The sequence below is a fragment of the Lynx rufus genome, unplaced genomic scaffold, assembly GCF_022079265.1.
Source record: "Lynx rufus isolate CCGP_SWC_20201006 ecotype Redwood Valley unplaced genomic scaffold, mLynRuf1.p SCAF_5, whole genome shotgun sequence".
Taxonomy (NCBI): Eukaryota; Metazoa; Chordata; class Mammalia; order Carnivora; family Felidae; genus Lynx; species Lynx rufus.
The window spans coordinates 31,402,051-31,423,343 of record NW_025814867.1 but is presented as its reverse complement, the minus strand read 5'-3'; positions in this window follow the sequence as shown (position 1 = coordinate 31,423,343).

Sequence of the window (21,293 nt, the reverse complement as noted above, 5' to 3'; positions counted from 1 at the left end):
GACGCTTCATTATTCTGGAAGTTCCCCAGAATCATCCATAAATTCACCTTTTTTTTTTTTTTTTTTTTGACTTAAGCTGGTTTAGAGTTAGGTTTCAATCACTACTTGAAGAGCCCTAACACAGGGCTAGTGGGACTGACCACTTGATTAAACAGACAATCTAATACCACATTGATCTTTTCCTTTAGAGTGAGTATCACAAGGATACATTAGAAGCTGTCTCTAAAACTGTGAATGGAGGGCTCTGAGTCGACCTCTGGCTTGGAGGACATCAGAACTTCCCTGACTGGTCCAGATGAAACCCCTGTGGGCTCAGTTCTCAGTCAGTCCTTCCTCTTCCCACTTCCTTGGCATTGAAGTGGCTCTACAGAGCCATGCTGTTGCCACAGCATGTAACTCTTGATATGAGAGCATCTCATCTCCTCGGTTAATTCCTCCTTAGTCCGGCATATTCCTGTAAATTTATATAGCTTGTTCAGGATAAAAGAATGAATGAAGCCATTTATTTTGTTTGTGGTTTTCTATCCTGGATATGGAAGAGTTTCTCTGAATTCTTGCTCTTACTATATGTTTCTAGCATCTAAACCTTTTTGATAGTAAATAAGAATGATACTACTTAATGAGTTACTATGGCAGATCCCTTGATGTTTTACCTAATCTCTCCCAAGAAACCTCTGAGGTAGGCAATATTATTCCCATTTTATAGATGAGGTTAGGGAAGCTCAGAGAGGTTATCATGTATCCAGGTCATACTCTCAGTGAGTGGCAGAGTCAGGATTTGAACTCAGGCTGGTCAGACTCTAAAGCCTGAACTTTGCACCCCTACTTTATACTGTTTCTCAGATTTCCAGTTTACCTTCTGCCTGCTGCGGCTTTAACCCTTTGATTGCCGATTGCTTTCACCCCAAAGCAAAGCTTTCTGAGACTGTCTATATTTCATTTCAATCAAGCATTTAGCAAATTTCAAACCTATCAATTAGCCCCTCCAAAATAAGAAAGGATTACCAACTACATGCAGACAAGGCTGCTACAGCCAAGTGCCTCACTGAGAGAACACAGCAAGAGCTATTGGAGTCATTTTGGATGGTACAAGGAGCAGCTTATGAAATGGAGAAATTAGGATGGATCTTGGGTACACTTCCAAAGAATGAGATCCATTAGGATGGTTTCTCCCGGGGAGTTCTGTGATGGAAAGCTCATTGCTGGAGTTATTTAAAAATGAACCATCAAAACTCTTCAGGGACCAATCCTGTGCTGATAGGGGGTGGACAAGACACCTTAATAGGTCGTTTTAGTCTCTGATTTTTGTAAAAACTACTGTTCTTATGGTACATTGAGATTTTTGATGAATTTCAATTTCTGTCTAAGTACCCAAGAAGTTTCCCGGGCTGAGCTGCAAGTGAATGATGTGCCAGGCTCTGGAATAACTGGGGGAGGCTTTTCCTTGTGATTATGTTCCCGTGTGCTCTTCACCAGGGTTCTGTCAGTCGTTGGCCCCAAGGAGCCTGGGTCCTGACCATGGTAGCTTCTGGGTGTGCAACGCCATGAAAGCAGCCCCAGTCCCACCTGACTTTGCATGCTATCACTTGAGTACAGAAGCCTGTGGTCCCCAGCCAAGGCCCCAAGGCGGCTGGGAACAGTGACATATGCTAAATTGTCGGATTCCCAAAGAGCTGGAGTAGGCCTGCTGAGAGGCCCATAAAATCCCTGCCTGCAATTCCCTGTCTCCATATGCTCCAAGAGGTGTTTGTTCGGCTTAGGGCTTGTGGGTGCAGAGGGAGCTCTGCTAATGGTATTGTTTGCTGAGTTAATTGTTCTGTTTGATCTGAGGCTCTTCTAGGATGCAGAGGGAAAGGAAGTGTTTGGTCAGGGTTTTCCTCAAGCAAAGTTTACGTCACAAGTTGGACAGGGAAAGAAGGGGAAAGGAGCTGGTAGAAGGGAAGTGGCAACTTTGCTAGGCTATGTGCAGAGCTTATGGCTCACTTGTTATGAACAAATTAGCCGAGGCAGTAGGAAGGGTATGGAAACAAGTTAAAGCAGAGGTCTTCTCTGGCCGGAGAATATAGGAAAAGTAAAGTACCACATACCTCTATTCATTTATAATGTTTACGTCGTTTATTTCCAAAGAAGATTTTTATAGGTTATAACGAAGAGTGTATTTAAAATAAGACTACTGAAACAATAGATCAGACACTGCACTGAGGATGGGGAAAAAGAATCATGCCAAAACCCTAACCTCATTTGGCTATGAAAGACTAAGTGCTAAATTAGTCCTGGAGGTTTGGAAACTAAGCTAAGGCATAAATGGAAATACCTAGGAGATCTGATTTTCACTGTCTAATAAAGGATGCATATCAGATCAGGAGGAGAGAGAAATGATTTCCCAGTCCTTAATTCTGAGAGGACATATTGAGGGGATAATTTTCCTATTATCCCCACCTCATGGTGTTGCTGAAAAATATATAAAATTTCTTGTAAAAAATATTTTCTAGAATATAGCAAGCACAATGGTTACATGTATGGTGATCTTGTTATTGTTGGTAGTAGTTCCTTGAACAGCGATTTGGTTTCAGACTGGCTTCCCTAGGTAAATGAGGCAGGGTGAGGAATGCTTGGAATATCCATACCACCCTCTGAATTCCATCAGGAATCTAGGTTTTTTGTTGGGGAGCTGAAGCTTTTTGTGTAGATTTTAAGATCAAAAAACATGTTTCTGGAAGAATGTAACAGAGGGGATTCCATGAGGGGAAGAGGAAATGAGGATTCAGACAGGTAGCCCCGAACTCTAACTGGGAATGACTGTTCCAACCAAATGCTGTGCCTTCGTTCATAACTATCAAACTCTCATCACTTTTCTTTGCCTCTCATCCTTTGTCCAGAATAAATGGAAGCCAATGAGTCATTTACCAACTTTGCAAATAACATTTGTGCCCTGTGCTCCTATCAGTTTTGCCTCTGTGTGTAAGCCCACCAGTGGTTCTGATGCACAGACAGTTTGAGGACTGCTACCCTGTGTGCAATTTTAGAGCTGAGGGACAGGGATGCTAAACAGGATGTTAGAGACTGGAGATAAATGTAGGTATAGTTATAGTCTGAGTCTCATATGCCACTATATCCGTATTCTTTTGGGGGACCATAGAAGAACCAAAGCCAGTGTAACTTGCTCCTTGACTACTGTAAATCGTGACCTGCAACCTATTGCCACAGCCACGTGTTTGTATGAATTGTGTTCGTAAAGTCAAGCATGTTGAAGAAGATAGCAGGGGAAGATTCTTCTCCTGGATCTTATTGTTTTTGCCACGTAGTATCTGACTTCCTCCTGAGGATCCACTGTCAACTCCACTGTCCATCCATATGCAGTAGGGGGAGGTGAGTCATCTCTCTGTTCCAGGAGTGAACTTTTGACTCATCTTGGGCACTCAAAGTATCATATTCATTGGTTCAGGGATGAGTATGTGATTCCATCAGAGCCAATAATGTACAATAATTGGGACTGCTGGGGTACAGTTATGTTTCTTGCTAGTTACTCCAGGCAGAAAGGATAACATGAACCTGTATCCTATGGGCAATTCCATGAACCCCCAGGATGAAGGTTCTGAAGCCACAATGGAAGGAAGAAGTGAGTCATGGAAAGAAACCAGGGCTTCATGATGTTGATTCCGGGGATCAAGCCATTCCTGAAGTTACACCTTCATCTGGATTTTTCTGTTTTGCAAATGTGAACCTTTCTGATCCCTGATTTCTTTGTGTGTAAACCAGTAAGGCACATAGTCACTTCATCAGGTTACTGAGAGGGTTGAATGAGAAAATAAATCTAGTACATGGTACATAGTGGATGCTCAATAACTGATAGTCTCCCCTCAATCTCCTCCTACCTTGCCAATTGATGAGAGCTTTAACACTTCATGATTTCATAGGTGTAGACAGACCAGTGACATTCAACTCAATTTAATCAAGTAGGTGTGCTCTGCGCTGAGCCATGAGGTGCTTCTTCCCCTCCTACCTGCTCCCCTGGCAACCTGATCACATCTCTATTAGTGCTCCTATCATATGTCCCATTTCTTTGCAGCTGATTGTCTCTCCCCCTGTGGGTATGTGCCCCAGGGCAGGGGTGGTATCTTCTTTAGCTCTACTCACTCACAGGCTCAGGACAGCGTCAAGCACCTACCAGTCACCAGAGACCGTGCTGGGCTCACACATAGGTCATTGTATTCTACTCTCACAGTGATGCAGAGTGCCTTAGTTTGAGTTGAGAAATGCTTGAGCTTTAAGCCTGAGACTGTGCTCTTCCTTGGTGTATAGATCAGAATGCTTTTTGTGCAAGTGTCAGAAATGCTATCAACTTGCCTTAACCAACGGGGAAATTTACTGGCTCATGTAACTAAAAGGTTAGTGGTAGAGTTGGTGCTAAGCATGGTTCAATGCTAGTTCTCCCCCAGATTAGAAATTTGCATCTTTAACTCTTTTCACTCTGCTTTCCTCTTGGTTGGGTTCCTGGCATGAGGAGGCATGAGCCACCAGCCGCCCCAGGCTCTTACCCTGTCCCATAATGCCAGCAGAAAGAGAGCTTCCCCCCTAATTCCTCCTTCGATGCTCAAAGTCAGGCTTTGATGCTCATTGGTCTAGGATGGACCATATGCTCATCTCTGTGCCAGTCACTGTAGCCAGGGGTGTGAAACCCTTGACCTGGTTAGTCTTGGGTCAGGAGCCAGCTTCTGACTGAAGGGCAGCACCACCCAAACCCCAAGGATAGAGGTGAGAGAGTGCTGGAACAGGAGAGAGGGAAGGACACTCAAGTGCACACAAGACAGACTCTCTCTTCTCTGGCCTGGCCTCCTCACCCCTCCCCTCTGCCAGCTTGAAGTCTTCCCTTGGATTCCGCTGCAGGCTGGTGGGCTCTACAGACGTTCACCTGCTACTTCAGAAGCTACAGCAGCTCCTGGGACTGCCATTTAGCTTTTCATGGAAGTGCTTTACCTTCTCAACCTTGCAGGGGCTCTTGGGGAAGGGATTTGCACAATGACATCTTAGAAGACACACAGTGCAGCATAAAACTTCTGAGTGTCCATAGAAATACTAAGGCTGGGTTAGCCACTTACCTTTCTGGACTCACTTCCCTCATTCGTGCATGAAGCAGTCAGGGTAGCAAACAGAGCTTCTGGCCTACTCCTCTTTCCTATACTCCTTCTCAGGTGGAATAGCTCAGAATCCTTCTTCCCCAAAGGATCCAGGTAGCTGCATTACCAGCATAAGACTTGGTACTTAAAGACTCTTGCCACCATTCCTGAACCATTTCATGAGAATGTTCTATGTCTCAACATGATTTCTTTTTAAAAAATATTTTTTAATGTTTATTTGTCTTTGAGAGAGAGAGAGAGAGAGAGAGAGAGAAGACAGACAGAGCATGAATCGGGGAGGGCCTTAGGGAGGGAGACAGAATCCAAAGCAGGCTCCAGGCTCTGAGCTGTCAGCACAGAGCCCAACATGGGGCTCGAACTCAGGAACCACGAGATCATGACCTGAGCCGAAGTCGGAGGCTTAACCAACTGAGCCACCCAGGTGCCCCAACAATGTGATTTCTTTAGTAAAGAATCTGCTGTCCAGACACCATGTATAAGATGTTCCAGAAATCTCCAGTTTGCATGAAAACCAGTTATGCCTTCATTCACAGTGCCCCAGTATCAAGAATCCAGTTGGGAAACTCCAATGAGACAATTTACAGAGCTTTTAATGCCCAGCAAATGAATCTGAATGCAACACTTGTTAGAACCCACCCCTGTGTCAGCCCCAGGGAAGGAGCCAGGGATCCCTACTTGCTCAGCAGTTCAAAGTAATGTTATCTGATGGGTCAATCCCAGTCCTTCCCCCAGGATTGCAAGCTGAAAGGCTTGGAAATAGAAACTGCAGCCTGCATGGGAAGCTTAGTCAAGTTTAGCCTGTGCCCGTGGTTATCTGAAAGCTTTGACACAGGCCAATTCTGCAAAGGGGAGATGATTGTCTTTGCTTTCTGCAAATCTTATCTTTGTTTATTTATTTCCTAATAAGCAAAACTGGAACATATGGGTTATTATGGAGGACTGTGAGGCCAACCTGAGGAGAACAAAGCTTCTGATGGAGCAGTATCTCACCCACTGAGTGGAAGCAGAGCTTGACATTATCCAGACAAAGTCTCTGCTTGTGTTTCGGGGTTAAAGGGATGGAGAATTCTGCGGCTCTCTCTCAGCTGTCCTTGCAGTTTCAATTAATCTTGATGGTCCGTGGTTGTTCAGAAAGCCTCTGGTGTTATTTGTGCAATGCGCTGGCCCTCATCAAAGCCTACCTCCCATGCCACCGTGCCCACCACTGCTGGCTGGCCTGCAGCTCCTGCCCCAGCCAGTTCCAGGGCCTGAGTGAGCTGAGGATGTGGGAGAGAATGTGGTCCCTCAAGCATTCTTTTGATATGTGCCCTCATCTATCTCCAATCACAGAGGCACACTGGAGACCTGTGATCACAGGCAAGTGTCCCACCACATGCCATCTGCTTCCCACTGTTCTGTCCCCTAGCTGGGCCTTTATAAAAAATGTGCTCCTTGGGGCACAGGCATTTGGTGAGATGAGCAGATGCCAGTGTCTGAGCTTAGTGATGACAGGAAACATTAATGCCAGGCCCAGGGGTCTCGCTCTCAGCACAGTTGGTGTCCCTTGCGGGTGAAGGGCAGGCTGCTGGGGAGTGAGAACAAGGCTCCTGCTGGCCCTGCTGTTTGTTTGGAAGCTAACTGGGAAGTCAGGGGCCCCACCATCACTCTCTGCAGGGCTGTGTGCTGTCCCCTCTGTCGGGACAAGCAGGCTCTGACACTGGAGCCGGTTCTTTCTCCCTGACAGTGTCCTTTCACTAGGTTGCTTTTGTTTTTGTTTTGAATATTTTTTCAGTTCTTACTGCAACACCCTGTAGCATTTTATACTGTTGACCACCTTGTTCCCCTTAACCTTATTTTCCTGTGGTTTTTGGCTTTTATTCTGCTCCCTTCCTCCTAGGTGTCTGGGCTGAGTGACCCCAGGATCTGTCCTTGGACTCAATCTCTGCATTCTCACCACTGCTTTTGCGATCCTTTCCTTGAGGCAAGTGTCTTTAATTCTCAGACTAAACTCTTGAAACCAATAGCCCGTGGACCGTTTCTGTCCCCGGGTGCAGAGGTCCAAAGTCAGACTGTCACCTCTTACCCTGGACCTGCCCCTGACTCCCAGTGCTCATGTCTCAGGCTTGAGACCTGGGAGTCATGGCAGCTCTTCTCTGGTCCCTCCCTTCCCAGCTCATGTCTTCTGAAGTTGACGTCAGCTATGTTGCTAGCAGTCACCTGCTGGACCTGCGTCAGGCTGCACTTCCCCGTCGAGGCTACCTGCTGTTAAAACCTTCAAACTGGTTTCTCGGTCTTCAGTTTCCTCCCTCCTAATCCCTCCTTCATCTTGCTACCAGATTTATTTTACTAATACATAGCTTTGCCCATTTTTCACCCCAACATCCCAATCCCAACAGAACAAGGTTGAAAATTCTGTGGAGTGGCCTTGCAGATTCCCATGAACCTACTGAATGACTTTGTCTCAAGCCGGTCTTCATGCATCCTATGCACTTGCCTATAGGTCTCCAAGTGTGGCCCCTAACCAGCAGCATCAGCATCATCTGGGAACTTGTTGGAAATGTAAATTCTTAGGCCCCACTCAGACCTACTGAATCAGGAATCCCTGGGATGGGGCCCAGTGATATGTGGTTTAACAAGCTTTCCAGGTGATTCTCAAGCATTTAAATTTGAGGCCCCCTGTGGTAGCCTGGAGGTCGTTAAACCTAGCTTCACATTAGTTTCACCTGGGAACTGTTACCATTATTAATGCCCAGGTTTCACCCAAGACCAGTGATTCAGAATCTCTCAAAGCTGGACCTGGGTAGCAGCATTTTGATATCCTGTTACACAACAGAGGTGGAGAAACTCTACTGCCCCAGCCTGATGGGGGAGGCTCCCAGCACCCACCTGTGGGTAGGACCCCTCTCTGCCTTCCACCCATCAGTCAAAATCTTACTCCTTCTTCAAGGGGCAGGGTAAGTGCCACCTTCTCCATTAACTTCCCTGGATGGGAAGTGTTCACTTGCTTTGAGGTCCCTTGGCACTTTCCAAAAATAAGCATGTAAATGCTCTCACTGTAAACTCTCAAATATTAGTTACTATAATCATATGTAGCATGATATAAGGAATACTGAAGAATGTAATTATTATGGACTGAATGTTTGTGTTCCCTCCAAATTTGTATGCTGAAATCCTAACCCCCAAGATGATAGTATTTGGAGACGGGGCCACTGGGAGGTGATTAGGTCACGAGGGTGGAGCCTGCATGAGTGGGACTAGTAGTCTTATAAAAGGGATCCCAGAGAGCTCTCTGTTCTCTGCCACATGAGGATACAATGAGAAAATGGCTATCTGCCATGAGTGAGACAGTTCTCACCATAACCCAACCATGCTGGCACCCTGACCTTAGACTTCCAGCATTCAGAACTGAGAGAGAGAACTTTCTATTTATAAGCCACATAATCTATGAAACTCAGTTATAGCAGCCCAAACTAAGACAATGATACACTCCCCTTTTTACAAGAAAAAAAAATTGTTTGTTATTTTGAGAGAGAGTGCAAGCGGGGGAGGGGCAGAGAGAGAGGGAGACACAGAATCCAAAGCAGGCTCCAGATTCTGAGCTGTCAGCACACAGTCTGACCCGGGGCTTGAACCCACAGACTGTGGATTGTGAGATCATGACCTGACCTGAAGTCGGAGGCTTAACCAACTGAGCCACCCAGATGCCCTGATACACTCCTCTTTTGAATCCCATAGTAGTCATAGCTGGAATTTATGGAATGCTGACTGTGCCTGGCACTAAATGTTTTAAGTAGAGTAACTTATTTACTTTCCCCAAAACACTATGGGTGAAGAAACTAAGACACAGAAAAGTTCTTTAATTTGGCCAACGTTGCACAGCTAGAAAGTGGCAAACCTAGGATTTGAACCCTGGCCCACTAGGCTCTAGAATGCATGTCTTAACCTTTGAGCTCTAACATCTCAATATATAATATTACAGGTAATAATAATAGCTGTGGAATATCTCAAGTGCATACACAATGGCTCTTTCTAGTTTACAAAGTGCTTTTTCCTTGTGGGCAGTATCTCAGTTTTCCTCAACGACTTTATGAAGTGGGAGCTATTATTGCTGCCCCCGTGTTCTGGATGATGAGGCCCAGGCTTAGAGAGTTCTGTAACTCATCCTGAGCGTACACACCAGTAGGGGTTGGAACTGGGGTTTGAGCTCAAGGAGCTGGTTCCAAGTCCAAGTATGCTTGGCAGGACACCTCTCTAGGACTCTGTGCACCCTCACTCTGGACCTTTCTTTCTTGGGCTATCCTTTTTCCCAGCTGCACTGAGCAGCAAAGGAGGATGGTGGGGAGAACAGGGTCTCAGTCTGTAACTGAATGAGGCTGCAGACAGCTTGGACTGGGCAGGGTGCACAGCGGGTTGATCTCTGTTCAGAGCTATCTGGGCCATCTGGGCAGTTAGCGAGATGCCAGGAAGGGTTGCCGAGTGGTTCAGGTGGCAGAGGGGCCCCCAGGAGTGGGTGAGTACACAGGTGGGGAGGAACAAATGGACAGTGGCCACAGCCTGCCGAGGGGTGTTTAGGGCTATGTCCATGGCAGGCTGAGTGAACCCATGGGTGGCCCTTTGGGCCCTCATAGTCCCAAGGGTCTGTCAAGTCCAGAACACAGTTCTCCATGCTCAGAGTGCCTCGGTGATAGTGTTGTCTAGTTGGAGAATATTGTATACAGTTCTGTTTCTTGGACCCATGTGTCATAGCATGGTGGAGTGCCCTTATACCTTGCTTAGCATAGGCACTGCTTGAAAAGTATTCTCTGTTCTTATGAAAATGGGGGAAGAAAGATGGAGAGAGGAAGGAATAGAAGAGAGGAAAGGAGGAAGGAAGGAAAAAAGGAGTCTGCCTGGGGATGAAGTAGACAAAGAAGTTGACATTTGAGTGGGGTTTTGCAGCATGGAAAGGAGTTTGCTGCTGGATAAGGAGGGGGAGGAATAGACTGGTATTCTAGGTACGTTACACATAAATGCTCTGTAAACTCTCAAATATTCCGTACTGTGATCATTAGGTAAGAGCATGGATGCCACCCCTTTCTACTTAATCATGATGATTTGCCTACATGCCACGTTCCCTGCATTAGACCGTAAGCCCCTCAAATGACATCCTGTCTTTTTCATCCCCGCAAGTTTGTCTAGTACCTTGCACGTAGTAAATACTCAATAAATATTTGTTGAAGTAATAAATTACTTTCTTTGAAAGGTAACATCCTTGACTGTGGGACGTGCTGCACATGAAATAGGTTGAATAAATGACTTCTCATCATAAATACTGAGTGGGGGCTCATCTTTCTCCTGGAAAGATACAAGACTGCCCCATTCATGTGACGCTGCTGCTTTACTGTTTTCTTTAACCCACTAAATGCCTCTGTGCTATTCCGAGTCACAAATGGGACTATGAGAAGTGTTACCAAGGAAGAGGCGGGCTGTCTGCTCCAGGACATGGACCTTGGGTAATTTTTTTCTTGGTAATGAGGATGGGTTGTAGCATTAAGGTCAGAGGAGATTGGGTTTGCATGCAGGCTTTACGTATCACCGGCTGCATTGCTCAGTCTCTCTAGTCCCCCATGTCTCCATCTACAAATTGAGGGAGTTGTCTTTTCCTACTTCCTGAGAGCTATGACTCCATGGTCCTGTCTTCTGCTTGCTGGTATCTGTGTGTGTGGTCAGTTCCTTTTACCTCAGTTATTGTCCCCTTTTTAAGTTTAGCTCTTGATAGTGAGGCAGCTAACTAACTGTAGAGATTTGGCATTCTGACACTGGGATCAGACAAACTACCTGGATTTGAATCTTGGTCCTGAGGCTGTATAACCTCAGACAAGTTACTTGACCTCTCTGTGCTTTAGTCTCTGCATCTGTAAAATGGGGATAATGGTAGTATTTGTCTCATGGGTTTGCTATGGGGCTTAAATGAGTCATAACAGTGCTTAGAACAGTGCCTGTGGTAAGCCCTGTATCATCCTTAGCTATTTCTCTTTTATTGATCACCTGAAGATGGGGCCAGTGCTGGGAGGATAGAAGCTCCTGGAAGAACACCACACCACCACATGGAGTGGGAGAGAGCTTCATCTGTATGTCAGTTTGCCTCATCATCTGGGGAGATCCTGGGAGCCATATTACTCTACAGGCGGGACATGGTTTGCCTGAGGCAGTTGCCGAAAGGGAGAGAGAGTTCCTTCCTTCTTGGAGGGGAGGGAAGTGATAAGTAAATGTCTGTAGTGGGTGTTCAGAGATGCATTAAGAGGAGACATGTGCCGGGATGACATTTCAAAACTTAACCGGGGGTGTTCCCTGGCCTTCCCATGTGTCCCTTGTCCCCATGGCCTCTCCCCAGTCAAGCTAGGCTATGCCAGGTTTATTTTCTAAGGAGAAAGCTTTCGTAATGTCAAAAGAGAAAACAAGATCCACTTCTGGTTTTTAGGTTTTAAAAGTGAGTCCTCAGTAGGGCCCAGAAAGAACTCTAGGAGGCTGGAGGTGTTCTGGAAGCTTCTGCCTGACTCAGGGCAGACAGAAATCCCCCCTCCTGGGCAAGGTAGGAGCTGAGGGAGACTGTGCCGGTGTGGGGGGCACCCCTGTGGAGGCGCGAAGCCATGGAGGTGTGCCTTTGGGCTTTCCCTTCTGCAAAGAGCCTGCCCTCCAGCTGGGAGGAGCATTGTCAGCTGGGAGCCCAGCAGCAGCACCTTCAGGATTCACCACGGCATTTGTGCTGAGCCCACACTCTTCCTGGGCAGCTTTAGCAAATCATGACTGAGTTGGGGAACCAGGGCCTGGTCTTTCATGCCCATTGTGAGATCCCTCTGCTGGGCAGTCTTTGCTCTGGAGTCCCATGGGTGGGTGGGGACTATAGATCTTCATGGCAGTGGAAGTTCTCCTGTCCTATCCTGGTTGCTCCCCCTTCATCTTTCACAGGTGTTCATACCCCACCTGCAACAACCCTCTCAAACTCCTAACTTCACCTCAGGGTCTGCTTCCAGGGCACCAACTGACACAGCCCCTGAGAAAGGTGTGGCCCAAGGAGGGAATGATAACCCCCCAGAGAGGTTTGGGGAATCCAAAGCAGAGGGAACTTGTCCCCCATGCCTTGTCAGAACCCCCCTGAGTCCTCCAGGTCCCAGAGGCACCCGGGGACTCAGCTTCATGGAGCTTCTCTCAGTCCTGTGTGGTCTGGGATAGAAGGGGCATGGCGGTAGTGGAGACAGAGCTGGATCTGAGGAGGCCTCAGGGTCAGGAATGAGGGGTGACCTGAAGCAACCTGCATGAACAAATGACCAAAGGCCAGATGGCATGACAATAGCTTAGCAGATGCCAGCAAGGAGACAGGAGGATTTCTTCCACCATTACCTCGGCACTACATAAGGAAACCCCACAACCCTGCTCAGGAGGGGCCCCATTATAACTAAGATGGTTTCTATCCCCCAGGGAGTTGGGAGCTTGAAATAGTAATGAAATTCTGTTTTAGAAAAATAAAGGAGATTAAGAGATTACATTCAGATCTTGCCCACTCGAACATTTGGCCTGAGGCTCTCAGTCTAAATAAGATCATCCGAGGGACAGAAGACAGCACCTGAAGAACCAGGAGGATTTTCAAGACCAAGGGCACTCCTCTTCCCTCCGTTTCCCATTTAGGACACATGGCACCTCACCGGTCCTTCCCAAGGGGCTCCACCCACCTCTTAGCTGGCCCTGGAGAGGTCCTCCCCTCTGCTGCGCCTTGGGGCCCACAGTGGGAATGGCTGCTGCCTGGAGGCTGGTTTATGCTGTGGCAGATTGTGAGCGGGCAAGCCAAAACCCAGGTTGGTGGGAAGCTCAAGGACGCAGTGGCAGGACCTGGAGCAATTGACTTTATTTAGGAATCAGAGGGAGCGGCAGGCGGCCAGGAGCAGAGATAGGAGGGCAGAATGTGGGCTGGGTGGGAAGCGGCTTCAGCAGGTCTTGTCTGTTGGCCAGACCACGGCCACACCAGCCCCACCAGCCACCAATGAGAAGGATGCACAGCCCTGGCCAGCTCCAGGCTCTTGTTGTCCTACAGTAGGCAGAAAACATCTGGATACAGAAGGGATGTCCCTCTCCTAACCCTGGATGACAACAGCTTTGGAGTCCTCAACTTCTCTGTTGAAGGAGGTGGGGTAAAAATATGACAGGTGCATATATGAACAGTTTCCCTTTCAGTTTATCCTTCTGGTTATTTCGTGGGTAGTTTCCCTAAATCTCTCCTTCCATTGTGTCACACCCCTGTTTGAACAATTCCAATGGTGCTTTTTACTTCAAAGTTACAAGTCCAGGCTTCATCAGCCTGGCACCCAAGGACCCTCAGGGTCTGGCCCCTGCCTCCTTCCCCACCATTACTGTTCAATTCCTGTCAAAATGATCTATGAGTCAGTCCTCAGACAGGTATGGCCCATTCCCAATCCCGTGTTCTTGGTCAAGGTGTTCAACGGCTGACCTCCTCCATCTCGGCCAGACAAGTTGTGATAAGCCAGGGTTTTATCTCCACCCTGAAGCTCCATGCCTCCAGCTGAACTTCCCATCCTTCCTCACTCCCCCTCCTTCCCTACCTCCAGACATAAGTGAACAAGTGGTTTCTCCTCCCTGACCCTGAAGGGACATGAATGTAATCATCCTCCATACCTCAATGCACCTCCTTGGTTTTTGCCCCCAATTAATAACAGTGTAATAACCACTAAATAGTAAACTTTGATCACCACTGAAAACATTTCAAATTTTGAATTTTAAGATTTTTTGAAATAGAAGTTCTAACCACAGGGATAGAGAAAAGTCACCTTCATCAGGAATTAGTGTGCATTTGGTCATTTTTCCTCGTCTCATTTGCAAACACTCCCATGGGGATAGAGGAGATGTTCTTTGCATTTATACTGTACTGGATGGCCATTTGTAACATCTGCAAAGACATCTGGATAATTTCATTTTCATAAGCATTGAGATGTTTGTGGCTCTTTGGACACATTCAAGATGAGGGAGGAAAGTGCATCACCATGAGTTCACATAAAAACAGTTTGTATAAGTAGCAGGGTTATTGGTTTTGATGATGTTCTTTTGGAGCCCCAGGCCAGGGCTGGGCAGGGATGACAAGGCTGAGTGGTGGGCAGGGTGCAGAGACTAGGGACTGGGGGTGTTCCAATTCGAGGGAGGAGGCATTTGTTCTGGACCCATTGTGCTGGATGTAAGAAGCCTTAGCCCTTATGTTATAGGTGTGATACCAAGTTAGAATGGCAGGGATCTGCAGGAGACCTCTGCTCTTCACAGGGAGGTGACAGCATGGTGGGGTTTGCTCACATAGAGACCCTATAGCTTCTGGAAAGGATGATGCTTGGTGGAGTGGAAAATGTGTGGGATTTGGAGCTGGACAGATCTGAGTTCAAAATAGATTCGGCTCTGCCAGCCATATGGTTCGGGGCATATCACTTCACCTTTTGGAGTACCAGCACGGTTTACTGGACTCTAAAATGAGAATCACGATGTTCCCCACTATGCCTCACACAGTTCCTGACCCTTACTGGAAACTCAATGAAAGACCCACCTTTGGCAGCAGGACTGGACAACACAGGCTGTGGGATCCAGCTCAGCACATGGCGCATAGACTGTTGGTGAAGGAGAGGCCGACTTGATGAGAGGAGCTGGGAGGCCATGAGAGTCCATCTAGGCAGGGGGATGTTGGGCCTCTGGCTCTGACAAAACTTTGTTATTTGGAAACCAGAACCTTCCTGCCATTTTGCCAAGAGCCATGCTGGGTTCCTAGATAGAGTTGTCTAGTTCCTTGCCTATTAGTGTGTTGTTTGTCAGCATGGGGCCGAGGTAGCTGAATCCAGCGACAGCTTTCACCTCCTGCCTGCCAGGAAAGGCAGCCACTTCACCTGCGTGTGCTCTGCAGCCGGATCTGAGGCAACCTGCTTACCTTCGCCACAAGAGACATTGGAATCTTTACCAAGAATCCACAGGCCAAGACATTTCCCAGTGTTGGTCAGTAAAAGCTAGTTATATTTCATCCAGGTGAGAAGAAAAAAATTGCCACGTAACACATTTATAGACCTAAGGCTCTGAGTGGTCAAATTTTTATGGTATAACTTTGATCCAGAAAAGTGAAATCTGAAAAATCTGTATTTTAAATTCAAAATGTTGATTCCTTTTTTAATTATAAAACTGGAATGGTTCCGCTCGGGGAAATGACCCCAAGGCATAATAAAAATACATTAAAAATGTAGTAAACCTGGAGAAATTAATCTAATTAAAATCAAAGGTTTTAGTCTCCAATAAAATTATTGGAGTGTTGCTGGAATAAGCATTGCTAAATATGGATTCTAGTGTATCAGATTGTTCAGCGTGTGGTGTGAATACGTGCCTTCTCTGTCCCTGAGCACAGCACGACCCACTCACCTCACTCTCACGCAGGCCTGGAAACAACCTATGGACTCACTCTGGTATTATAGTCACCCCTTCCCTCTCCTCTCACCCCCCAAGACCCTCCTCCCTGGGACCACATACATTCTAAATTTAGGTAAAATCTCTTCTCAGTTGTGAACTTTCAGCTCCGTGACTGATCTCTGCCCCAATTTTCTAGGGCCTTTGTTCCTTCAGATTTGGAGTTTGGCCTTCATGTTTCCAGCGAGGCTTGGCTCATTGCTGGGTTTCTTGCTTACTTGGGCAGTCGCCAGAGAAGCTCCGTCTACTGCCCTCTGAAACTCAGTGCTCATCCTGATGAAGCTCCTAAATATTACTGCATTGAGACAAAACCACACTGAATAAATCAGGGCTTCTTGGCCACTCTGTCTGGTATCAGTGCCTGGTATCAGTGGATGGCAGGGGTCAAGGGTTAGGAAAAGGCCAGCAGATGCTAAGGGCCCAGGGAGGGACAGTGACTGGCAGGGATGGATGGCTTCAATATGAGAAGCGAGTACCATAACTGGGCAGACAAGCAGACCTGAATGCCAGCAGGCCTGTGAGTCTGGCAGAGCTGGGCCCAGTCTAAGGGGAGTGGCCAGAGCTGGGCAGCCAGTATACCTGGAAGTGATAGGGCACAGCAGGGACCAAGGAGATGACAGCAGACCCCTGAGGTAGCCTTGAGCTCCTGCTTTTGGGCCTTCTCGGACTTCTCTGGGCAGAGAATAGTTCTGGAAGCCTAGTTTGGAAATAGCCTGTGTGATCTGGGAAGGGGAGCCTGGGCTATGGGTCAATAGTTGCTTTTGGCGACCCCTAAGACACCCTAGGAATGTAACAAAAGCAAATAGACAAGCTTTGAATGCTAATTAAATATGCATTACCATTGTGGGCAAAAGATGGGAAAATATGGTTTTTCTAACACTTTCGGGTCTAAAATACAATCCAAAAAGCCCATACTATGCCAAGCCCCTCAGAATCCTGTATGAAAATATAATTTTATTTTAAAAACAAACTTTATGAATTTATGCTGATATAATACACAGGGAATTTCTTATAGTCTGAGATAAATTACTAAAGAAGAGGGAAAAGAACATGGGTCTGGGTGTTAAGAAATTATCTCATTGTCTTAGGGCCTCATCTCATTCATTTCTGACTTGTAAAATTCCAATATTTATTATTCCTTGAAATTCTCTGAAGGCAAATGCAAGTCAGATAAGCAAACTCATGTGGCAGGGTTTAGAGCAATATTTTTGTAGGTAAGCATGGGCTTGACTTTCAGACACTGGTAGAGTTTCTTGAAAATCATTTTATTTTTATGAAAAGAAATAAAATTATTCTCAAATACTCCCCGGGTAACCTATAAAAATCACCCTTGCTGTTCTGGTTTGGGGTCAAAACCACAAGGGGGAAACATTTTAAATCTATCCCTGCTCTGGAACCTACATCATGATGTCATAAAAGTGCCTTGCAGAGTTCCCTAATTCTTTCTGTTCTCACATGGGGCCAGCCCTGGGGGGGGGGGGCGGGGGGGCGGGGCAGTTGTGGGGGGATGGCTGTGCAGCATGAACCTTCCCCACAAATGGGATGTTATCAGGGGAATGGGGAGGTCGCTCTGCTGCTGGTGCCTCAACATTGTTAGGAAGGAAGTGAGAAGCCATTAGCTTCAAATGTGTCCAGTTCCATTTTACTGCACATCGAGTGTTTGGCAGAGAAAAAGGCCCAGTCCGTTTAGGAATTAGCTGCAACTAATAAATCCTAGTATATAAAGTAACTGAAAGTAGAGAACATAGCAAAATAGAACTGATGCGCTTTAGCTATTTTGCCAATGTGGTTTCCAAAGGGACAAGATTAAGTCTGAGAAATGGCTCTGATGGGCACAAATACACCGACTGGGAAGAAACCACTGTGGGGGATTCCTATGCTGGAGGCACACTAAGTGTGCTTTTATTTCCTCCTGCCAGCAGAAATGGAGTAAATGGATCATGTAAGAAAGTAAATATAAAACCCTTCCCACAAAGAAGGCAGCTCTAATGGGAGGCGTGGGCTTCAACTGACCTTGTCTTTGGCTCAGTCGAGCCAGTTTGCTGAGGTGGTTGCCTGCTTCTGAACAGACAGCAGAATGTGGTCTGGAGGCAAAATACAGAGGTCTGGGTAGACTTAAATCCCCAAAGGGAAGCAAGGGAGCTACCTGTGCAACAGAAGCCGTCAGTCCTGCAAACCACCCCTGCTGGCCACTGTATGTGGCATGTGACTTCTACAGGTGGGTGGGTTATTTGGATTTGGAATAGTTTTCTCTCTCTTCCCTTCATACCTCCTGCTTTTATCTCCAACTTAAACCAGGAATGATGCTGCACTTAGTGTAGTGGTAAGGCCTCACCCCCAGCTACCGGTGCAAACCCAGAGGAAGAATTTGACAATTATGTTTCCACTTCTTTCTTTGAGTTCATATTTAAGACCACTGAGATATTTTTGAATCTCAATTCTATAATCTAATTATCATAAAGCCCTCTTAGCTTTGTGTCATCCACAAATGTAATAACTATGCCTACTCTTGCTTCATTGGAGTTATCTGGTAACCATACCAAACACGCTGGAGACCTTTATGGCGGCATCTGTGGAGGCCTTCCTCCACGTGAAAAGGGGTGATCTTTGGGGTGATTTCACCCAGCTGCTATTGTTCAAGCTTCATTTTTCCATATTTACAAGAGTCTTTTTCAGAGCTCTTGAAGGAAACCATGTACCTTGAGTATGTTGTTTGTTGAACTTTGCCCAATTTTGGTATTCCTGGTGAGCCACTAGTGACCTCTGCCTTGATCATTCTCACTAGGGATAAATAGGCTCCGTTTCTTTGTCCTTAGAGAAGGAGACACGGGCATTTCCATAGGTTCTGGATATTGCTTTCTGTCTGTTGTTTATTGAGCACCAGCTGCATTCTAGGCGATTTGCGTTATTTTATCTCTAATCCCCTCATCAATTCCGGAGAAAAAATACGAAGTCCCTCTCTTCCCCTATTCCACCCTTACATCTAACCTTTAATTCTAGGAAATGAGACTCAAATTGCTCAAATGACTTTCCTCAAACCACACAGTTGAACAGTGGCTGTACCATGATCTGAACCTAGAACCATCAGGTTCCAAACCTAATCGTAGTGCCTTCATTTTCCAAGTCCATAGAAAACTGGAGGACAGCTTCATGATCACTGGTTTGCACATTTTTTCAGGGCCTTTGGGTGTGGTTCATCTGCTCCTGATTATCTGAACTCACATGATACAGTGGGCTGCTACCTGAGAAGTTCTTTTTCTCTCTGTGATTTTAAGCCCCTGTTGCCCAGTAAGCACATGTTCTGGTGCTCAGGGCAGACCAGGACTGCCAAATGCATGCTGCTCTGGGGGGAGGGGGAGCGGGGGTGGGGGGGCCTAGGAGGCCAGTGTCTGCAGAGCCTGGGGCTAGGACTGCAGCAGAGGCAGCAGGAGAGCTATGGCCCCCCCAGGAGCCTGCCCTGCCTTACCCTACCTGGCTAGTGCGGTGGGCTGCAGGGGGTTCCCATACTTCCTTCTCCCTGGCACACTCCTCTTTCTCCTTCCATGGGTAAGACTCATGTCAAGAGCCACTGCATCTTGGTCGTAGCCTCATGAAGACTTTTCTTCTGAGTCAGTGGCTGAAATTATCGTACCTCTCCTCCAAGTGGGTGAAACCCAGTTTCAAATTTCTTAGCTGTTTCCAGAATCCTAGCATATTTTACTGCTGGGAGGACAGATGCCTGCTCAAGTGTCTGATGAAAACACTTAAGTTTTATTGTTATTTGACATTCATTAGGGAACCATCTTCCGTAGGCAAAATACAAGACATTTCTTTAGACAGGAGGCATAAAAGGACTAATGGTGGGTCATAGGCCAGATGGTATGGAAGCAAGATGAACTGAGCCCTCGAGCCATGCCAGCTCGGTCCTGCACTGCCTTTGAGAACTGAGAGTGGTGTAGAGAAGAAAGAAACTGACGATTCCAGGGCAGCAGTGAAGGTGCCATTGCACAAAGAACCCCATGCATTGTAGGGACAGTGACAGTATCATCCAGTGTCCTTTCCTGGCTGAGATTCTAAAGAAGCACTTATTGAATTAATGTTTACCAGAGACCAATTACATGTTGGATTCTCCCAGTAAACCTGAAGATGAAGGCTGCTGGTTCTGGCTTGCAGGGGAGGAAGGGGAGGCTGAGAGAAATGAACCTTACCCAGGACATGTGCTTGTCCATGGTGTTGTCACGATCTGAATCCAGGTCTATCAGACTATCAAGTCCACACTTCCCTTCACTTACAGAATCCTGAGTCCAGATACTCGTTTTCCCTCCAAACAAGGAGCAGAATGTGGACAGAACATGGAGGGAAAAGGAATCAAGCACCCATGACTACAGGGTAGGGAAAAAGGACCTGAAGTCACACTCCCTTTGCTATAGGAATCCCAAGATTCTCTTCTTCCTGTCTCCTAACTGACTTTTGAGGTGTTGGTGGGGAACAATCAAGAAGGTGAGAAGACAGAGAGGGACAAGATATCTTCAAGCACTGGTTCAGAATCCAGGGGAACAGTCTCTCCTCCACAGCTTCCGCTGAGATGAAGGCAAGAGGAGATGAGATTGACTTGCCATGGGGTGTTTTTACATTAGATATATGGATGGAAGACTTACAGTGAGGGTTCCTTCCCAATTAAATGTCCTGATTAAATGTTGCTGGTTCCTTTAATCACATCTCCTTGGAAAGTTTCTCTTGCTTCTCCAAATGAGATCGTAGAATTCTGCAACAGGAAAATGCCTATTAATCAGTCTAATATAACTTTGGGGCAGTTTGGCTTAAAGGTGGGGCTTTCTTGGCAAGATTTCTCCAAATGTTCCCCTGCCAGCATTTTTTTGCATTGACCCAAGTATTTTCTAACCTTTTCTGCCTACTTGCTACTGCCTACTTACTCTTTTTTTTTTTTGAATGTTTATTTTTTTGAGAGAAAGAGACAGAGCATGAACATGGGAGGGCAGAGAGAGAGAGAATCCAAAGTAGGCTCCAGGCTCTGAGCTGTCAGCACAGAGCCCGACATGGGGCTCAAACTCACAAACCCTGAGATCATAACCTGAGCTGAAGTCACACGCATAATTGACTGAGTCACCCAGGTGCTCCAGCCTACTTATTCCTTATACCTGAAACTTCTTTTCTTCTCCCCAATCCCAGGACCCCCTGTCCCTTCACCCCTCTTATGGTATGCCTGCTCTTATGTGAAAGGAAGCTCCCTCATGTTCAGAAATTTATTTCAAGTTTCTGGGGCCATTCTACTTCCTTCACTGGGAAGAAGTGAAGGAAAACGCCCTCTCTGGTACCCTTCCAGAGAGGAGGCTGCTGTATTCTAAGACTCATTAAACTCCATCTGGTGGGTATGTCTTGATGAGTTTTTCCTACAGGAGAGTTTTACCTTGGTGCCTGTTGAGGGTTTGCCGTGTTTTTGGGGCATAAGCCTCACATTATAAAATGTGGGGATCACCTGCTGCTCTCTGTCCATAAAGCCATGCTGTCAAATTAAGGAAATAAGCCAAGCAGATGTGAGTGAACCCACAACCTCAGCATGGTTTCATTTTAATGCTAACTGTCCTATTTGGAGCAAGAGTAATTAGAAAATCAGCAGCAAGTTAGGGGAAAAAAATTGCTGAGCTTTATAATTACTTGGGGTGGAAAGAAAATCTGGGATCCATTTACTGAAGGTCTCAT